This window comes from Maniola hyperantus, chromosome 10 (genome assembly GCF_902806685.2).
Source record: "Maniola hyperantus chromosome 10, iAphHyp1.2, whole genome shotgun sequence".
In the NCBI taxonomy this organism is placed as follows: Eukaryota; Metazoa; Arthropoda; class Insecta; order Lepidoptera; family Nymphalidae; genus Maniola; species Maniola hyperantus.
The window spans coordinates 2633256-2642151 of NC_048545.1; positions in this window are offsets into that span (position 1 = coordinate 2633256).

The window sequence follows — 8896 nt, forward strand, 5'->3', positions numbered from 1 at the left end:
ACTGACCTATCAACGCATAGCTCAAACTACTATAGTAGTAGTATATACAGTAGTACTAGTATTTCAGTACCCTTATTATAAATGCGAAAGTGTGTATAATTTTACTTATTTGATCTATCTACCTAGTAAAGAATAGAAGCTAGCCGTCGACTCCCTTGTAATGTATATGAGGTGTTATAAATGAAATTTGCTAGATGTTAGGCAAAATTGTTTTTAATGTAACTTTTACCGGGGTCGCTTAATACAAAATGATGGCTAATAATGCTTAGTTATTCTAGCTTAATGCCAAGACTTAATTTAGATACATTAGAATGCCTTAGGTAGATAGTACATAAAATCTATGTTTTAAATTTAAGATGCCATTGGCATGGAATAGACAATGACACAGTAAAATTCATAAAATTGTTTCAAAATAAAAGCTCAGTAGTAAAGACAGGGTTCTTACTGTACACATACACTAAGAAGGTTCACTAAACTGTTCCAGGATACAAACATTTGCTTACTTGTAGGTGCGAAGACTGCAAGGTAGCTGGACGGCATCGGCCAAGATCCAAAACTCAATTTATTTGATTCTTCACAACCGAAATGTTTCATTACAAAGATTTTCACCAAGTCTTATCCATAGAAATTAAGTTGCCAACGTGAATGTGCAAAAGAAATAAATACGGAAAACGAAAGCAAAAAAAAACGGAAACCCTGCAACAAAGAAAAACAAGATTATAATTTGTGCTGTGTGAAAATTTCGACACGTGAAATTTTCCCGATCAAACACAACTCACCTATTGAACTCCTGGCCACCAATGGTTTTCAGGAGTCCACCCACAACCCATTATCCTCATTTATTTGGGAAGGTAAAATAACTGGAACTGAAAGGGAAATCATTAAATTAGGATTTTCTCTAACCAAACCGCCATTTTGTCGAATCCACATTACTTGATTTTTCACTCACCATAATTGATGAAACATTGAAATACGTTAGGATGACTAAATTTATAACTATTGTATTTTCCCAGGCGAAGCCATGGGCGAAAAAGAGTGAGATTTTCCTGGAACGAAAAAATTCGTCTTCACATGTTGACTCCAGAAAAATTCTAAGTTTGTTGGTTTGTCCTTCAATCACGTCGCAACGATACAACGGATTGACGTGATTTTTTGCATGGGTATAGATAAAGACCTGGAGAGTGACATGGCTACTTTTTATCCCGAAAAATTAAAGTTTCCCCGGGATTCTTAAAAACCCAACTCCACGCGGATGAAGTCGCGGGCATCAGCTAGTAGTGTATATTTATTACCGTTATTACAACAAACAATAAAAAATTTAAAATGGCCGCCAGGTAAATTAGAAAAAATTAAGTACTTAATCTTAAATAGTAAAAAGTATATAATCTTGTACGTTGGAAGCCTCCGTGTGCGAGGCCTACTCGCACTTGACTGGTTTTATTAAAGGACCTGTCATCTCGTCCCACGGAGTCCACGGGTGACCGGAGGGCTGTCAGTTACTTCGGTCAGCATAATAGTCAACCGAGGTAGGTAACGGAGCTAGAGCTATCGTTCTGGGCACCTTGGCTCGTTACAGTGCTAGAGATGGTTTTTTATTTGTAATTTTCTATATTTATTTATTTTCAATTTAGTTTTAAGCGTTTGAATTGTAGTTTTATAAAAAGTTAGCAAAAAATAGTTTTTTTAATTGTCTTTCCATAAAATAGTTTTTGAAGTGTATACAGTTTTTTATTTATTCATTTATTTAATAATAAGGAACACTTACAATATACATATTCTACATTTACCACATGATATACTAACTATAACACACACTGATATGTAGGTTATAGGTATATCGATGACAAGTGAACACAACATTTGCAATTTTTGCGCCAAGTAAACTTTTTATAGCTTATTCTGAAAAATACTTTAACCTGCCGAAAAAATGTTGACAACCCTAGTCCCACTCCGGCTACGCGCGGTGGAATTTCTGAAAAGCCTTTCTTAGTGGGGTATAGTACTATTATTTTACTACTAATTTTAATACTAGCTTACTAGCTTACGAGTAATACTGTTGTATCAATGTATGGGATTTAAGGCAAACCAAATTGAACGTACGTTACAGGGAGTTTTTCGTTATAACGAACGCCGTTATGAAGAGTTTACACTGTAATTTCGTTTTATTTTATAGCTGAAGTGATAACAATGGCGAATGGAAAGCGGCTAATACTTTTAGACGGATATACTTATTACCAGAAAAATAAGTCGAGAGGTCTCACCAAGTGGGTCTGTACCCTGTCCGGACATTGCAAAGCTCATATAAAGGTCGACGACTACCTCTACATACGTGATGTAAACACGGTTCACTCTCATGAAAAGAAAGTTAATGTATTCAAGACATCTTCGGGTCATTATGTTAAAATGTTAAAATAAAAAGGTTTGCATTTATGAAAACTTATTTATTATTTTATTAATTATAATTACTTAATTTTACGATTGAAAGAAAGAAGGGAAGAAAATTATATTAGAAAATTGTCATAACCCATTATGTAACTATATCCTATGATCCAAGAATCGCTAATGGCGGAAACTAATAATAATCAATCTATTCTCCTTCTTGAAAAGCCGTCTCCTATCGGAGGTTGGCAACCATTAGGGCTATCTGCACCTTGGACACTGCTGCGCGAAAAAGAGATCAGATACTCTTCCCGTACCATTGGCGTAATTTTAAACCTTTATTTTACGCCCTTAGGGGTTGAATTTTCACAAATACTTTCTTAGTGGATGTCTACATCATAATAACTACATATCTGCATGCAAAATTTCAGCCCAATCCATCCAGTAGTTTGAGTTGTGCATTGATAGTCAGTCAGTCAGCTTTTCCTTTTATATATATAGATTTCTGCTTTTAGACGAAGCAAATAACACGTAGTTTCAGAGTAACGAGGGGTTTACAAACGAACAAATAAAAGTGGATAGGGAACCGGTTGTCTTTATAAGAGATCTCTACCAGTGACCCTGGACAGTGGGAGAGTTTGTAAAGGAAAAGGAATGAGTACAACAAAGATAGAAGGCGGGACCTATGGAAATACTTAAATAAATAAATATTATTTCTTACAGAAGTAGAACTAATAACCACAGTAGACGGAAAGCAATACTTGAAATACCAAAGCTATTACTATTCTAAGAGGTCTAGATACAGCTGGAGATGTATCAACACGAGTAGATGCTTCGCCAGGTTAAAAGTAGATGATTTTATGAATATAATCAAACAGCCTAAAGATCATACGCATGCACCAAAGGTGTTTATCAGGACTAGCAACGGGACCTATGTGAATACGCGAACAATGTATACGTGTGACAACACACCGATGCATATCCGGGTAGGGAATATTCCATATTAGCGACAAGTATAGATGGACCATTTCACAGGTAGCATATTTCAGTGTTACATATGTAACTTGCTACCTTACAAAGTAACCTGTGAAAAATCACAAGCAAACTCTCAAAAAGTTTGAAATAATTAAGTACATATAATCCCGCTGTATTGTTTAAATTTCGCGGGCGCACTGTCTTTGATCCGAGCTAAGACGCTAAATAGCGCATTTGGATCGCTGGGTGTCAGAAAGGGAAAACATAATTTAGTTAAATTAATCTAGCAAACCTTTCACGGAAAGCGAATTTTCACACTTACAATCATGTGATATGAATAAGAATCACTTTCTGTGAAAAACTACCTGTGAAATATTAGTCGTATTGATCTTAATCATAATTAAGTGCAAAATTTTCAATCACTTTCAAATCACTTATCCATGAAAAATTGCTTGTGAAATCACTCTGAAGAAAAATACCCATCTCTAGTGACAAGGAGGGTTTAGATCAATATTACGAATAAACGAAATGATTGCATCCATTGCTATAACAAAACTAATAACGTAGTTGTGGTATGTGTATTGGTTGGTTGTTGGTTAATCATGATATTGTCTTGCGTTATTTATTGACTTAATGTAAATATTATGTATAAATACTGTAAAATAAATCTTTTTAAATAACTGGAAATCTTTTGCGCACTTTCTCAGGTAGTTCTACCTTTTAAGAATTGGCTAAACCATCGACCATTCAAAAATATTGTGATTTGTGATCGCCCTGAAATATTAATTAAAAAATGGTTACAGGTGCTCAAGAAATATACACAGTGACCGGAAAGCGTTACTTGCAATATCAACGTTACTATTACTCGAGAACCTCAACTTATCGATGGAGATGCATTTGCACAAATAAATGCTTCGTTCGTCTGTGTGTAGACGATTTATTACGCGTTGTCAAACCCCCAAAAGTTCATACACATCAGCCCCCAATATTCTATAGGACACTCTCTGGTGCATACATGAATCCACGTGCACGTTACTGCAGGAGCAAGTAAAAACATCTCATGCCAAAAATATCATGAACCACAGGAACCACATTAAATCTTTGGAACTTTCTTCCATTCCCTAATAACGCTTTGCTAAAAACCTACTCTGCCTTCTGCATAAAATGAAAATGTATGTTTGTGACCAATGTTTCTAAGTAATTTTTATTTTTCCTACGCTCCCAAAGCAAGATGAAAGAAAAAGTTCTCTAAAGCACTATTTTTATGTTTAGTATTGTTAAGCAAACTCTGTGGTATTAATCATATGACAATAGTTTTATTTTCTTAAACTGACATTCAAGTGCCATAATATTATAAGTTTACAAATCACACAATGCAAAAATATAAAATTCTTTAAAATAAGTAAGTAATTTCATGTGTAGAAAACTAGAAACCTCAATAGTTTAGAGAGAATTTGTACTTAGGTATCAACAAAATCCGAACAGCATAGTAACTTAAAATTCTATTTTGTTACAGTACAAATTATAACAACGACACAGGGAAAGCAATACATGAAATACAAAGGCCACTACTACACTAGAACTCCGAACCTTCAGAACCGATGGCGTTGCATGAACACCCACTACTGTTATATAACTCTCTGCGTGGACGAATTCATGAACATATTAAAGGAACCACGGGAACACATGCATCCTCCCAAGCGGTTCTATAAAACTTTAGACGGGACATATATGCTGGCAAAGGAACGACGTCTCATTTCGCTTCCAGCTTATGACGCATCACGACGACGTGCCAATAAAAAGAAGGAGGAGAATCTCGCTAAATGTATAAACCAAGGCCCCAGTTATGAAATACCATTGTCTGGTATGACAACGTACGTACAACCACAAGATGTGCAAGAGCCAAACGTAATGAATTTTGAGTATCAAAAAGTCGAATGAAATCATCAAGAAGATCGACTGCAGAATATTTCTTTGATGTGACCGATAAAGCCGTAGTCTTCTATAATTACAAATAAATATAATAAAGACATAAGGGCCACCATAACTTTGTTGATTTTTTTAATCGGTCAAGTTTTTCCAGCGATGTTGATTAGAATTAAATAAAAAAGGTTATTGAAAAATGAATTAATTTAAGATAATCTTTATTAAGAAAAAAATGAAAGAGAAAAATACAAAGTTATAGTACAACTTTACGGATGGCCCTTTTTTGTTTTCAGTAAGTAGTTATGTTCTGATAATACTCAATTCCTCGACCTGAAGTTGACTACTCATATTCAACAATTTAAAACAATAATAATTAATAGCTATATTGTTTCCTTACAATGTTTTCCTTATTAGTACCATAATGAAAATTAAACTCATTTTAATTAATAATTTAATAGTTTATAATTAATTAGTAGGTTTGTGAACTGTGTTTTAAAAGTATTTTAGTGTTATTAATTTAGATGGTAAAACACCTATCAGATGGCAGTATTTTTGTATCTGCCGTAATTATTTTATTTAAAAAACAATTGAACTATGCACTTATACGTTATCAGTACTTTATCGGAGATAATAATTATTATTGTTTTAGTGCGTCTTCTTTAACTTTATATCAGAAAAAACTAATTTCATACACTTTTAATTTTCAAACCTGATTTTAGACAATTAGTCAGTAATTAGTTTTAAAATAGGACTTTCTTATATTAATATAATAAAATATAGGTAGGTAAGTCATAGTAATAAAAAAGTGAATAATATTTATAAGTACACAACTATTAATAACACTTAATGTTCATATATCTCAATTCTACTTAGTTAACATTATTGTATGTAAAAGTATTAGTACATTTTATATTAACAAAATACTAAGTATTAAAACCACTTTGATTGTAATTCAATTTTAATTGTGTCATGTTATTAATAAATATTTAATTAATTCAATTTGTAGTTAGACTTCTTGAGTATTGTGTTGACTTGATGTTAAATATGGTTTGAACCGCAGCATGTAATACTATTTTTAGTTAATTCATTTAAATAAATAAAATAAAATCATATAAAAAATTTGTTTCAATATAAATGACTAGCTTCCTGCCATTTGTTTGCTGTAGCCCGCGGCTTCGCCCGCTTGGCCTACAGGAAACAAATGGCATTTTTTTTCAGAAACAAATTATGACATCAGGACACGCACTCTGAACAGCACAGAATAACACATATAACCTTCCAACCCCCATTTCACTCCTTTAGGGGGGGGGATTTTCTCATAGTCGTTTCTTAGCTGACACCTAACCTCAAGAAACCTACTTTCCAAATTTCAAGTCAATTATAATATCAATAATTAAAACTTTCCCATACAAACTTGCATCCCCTATTTTACCGCCCTTATGGGCGAATTTTCCAAAAATCCTGAAACACGTATTTCTTCATTTGTGACCGAAAACCCAAATACCAATTTTCATGCAAATAACTTGACAAATGACGGACTTTCATACAAACTTCCATCCCCCATTTAACCCACTTAGGGGTGGAATTAGTGGATACCTACTGTTTACAAAGAATAGACCCTCCAAATTTCATGTCTTTAGGACCAGCGGTTTAGGCTGTGCGTTGATATCTTTGTCAGTCAGTCAGGACTTTGAATTTTATATATATGGATAGTTTAAAACAAGTACTATTTCAAATCTGTTTGGAAAATATAAGTCTTTATGTTGTGCTTTATTTTAGGAATTTTTATTAGCGTGTTAAAAATATAAGTGATATGTAGTTTAAAACAAATACTATTTAAAATCTTTTTGGAAAATATGAATCTTTATGTTGTTTTTTTCAGGAGTTTTTATTACCTTGCTAAATGGAAAGTCGCAAATGCTATTCAATGAGTTTACCTATTTCAAACATTGTAAAACACGCACATCGGCTAGAAACAGATGGAGCTGCACTAAATATCCTAAGTGCAAAGCATATGTTTACGCCAATGAAAACTTGTACATATTGGAGGTTCATAATGAACATAATCATATGAGCAGTACGCTCCGTATGGTCAGAAACGGGGCTTATATTAAAATTTGATAGTTATTTGATATAATTAATATCTTTTTTTTTTTTTTTTTTACTTTGCATTCCAGGTAGATAATTTCTAAATTATCTGAATTCCTAGATCGCATCTATTACTATCGCATGTTCTTAGAAGACTGTGACTATAAAAGCGCACCGTCTGTGGAACCATGCGGGCCGGGGATCGAACCCGCGACCTTTAACAATCAACATTTTACTACATTTATATAAATAAAAAATAAAATAAAATAAAATCATTTTATTTCAGGTTTAGGACCCATATAAAAACATGTTATAATTAAAAATTAAAATGCGTATAAAAATATTTAGTTAAAATCATTTAAAAATATTTTATATACCTAATGATCACATTATATTTTTTTCTAACATACAAATGCAATTATTTTATTTTCAAACTTGACCTTGACTTGTTAACTCATAACTTATTTTACAAATATCTGTTATAATGTTAATTATATTTGTTATAATTATATGATATTTCAGCAAGGATTATAACTCTACGTACTCGTAGTGGTGCATCTCAAAATCTGTTGTATAGAGATTATACATACTTCAGACATTCTAAAAACCGTTGGAGTTGTACTGTTTACCCCAAATGTAAGGCTTATATATACGTGGCTAACGACATGGTTATTGAAAGTGATCACAATATCCACAACCATACTGTGCGAAAACTTCATATGACAAGTGATGGCATGTATATTAAGATTTGAAACCAAATGTAAAATGTGAAATAGCATGTATATAATATGGTTTAGAATTGTCAAAGTCAAAGTCAAATGATTTATTCAAAATAGGTAAGTAATAACTCTTTTTGAAGGTCAGATGTTGGATTTCTAAGATATAGTGGTGATAATTATTTCGCAAACTTAAAACTAAAGCTACGAGGGATCCAAACGCGCCCAGGTCTGGGAGGAAAATAAAGCTATTTAAATAATTACTATTGAATTACTTATCCGTTTATCCCCTTTATCTGTAATAGTAGTCATAGGGAATCCTTTTGGCACTCGACTGTTGTTGTTTGACACAAAATACTAAAAACTCACTTCTTCATGAATATATTTTGTGCATTGAGTAATTCAAAACATTACATGAATTGGTGTAGTGTGAAATACCTACTATAAGTTGTAGCGTCTATATGTTTTACTGTTGTTAAGAATAAAGGCTAGTGGACGATCAGGGTTATAAATGTAGTCACTTACCGGACTCAGGGAACGCGTTCCGAAGTGGGGGCCCCCAAGATGCGTTGGTAAGGTCACGGTTGGTGATTAAATATACAAAAAATTTGGAAAAAGGGAGCAGTTTTGTGCTAGAATTGTAAAAATATCAAAAGTACGGAACAACTGTAAAAAAAAACTCTATAACAAATAGTAGCATGTTCCTGTTCATGAGATGTAGTAGACATCTCATGAACAGGAACATGCTACTAACTATACCTACTTTATCTGCTTTCGTTATATTGAGTTTTTGAAGCTTTGCCGAAACTTTT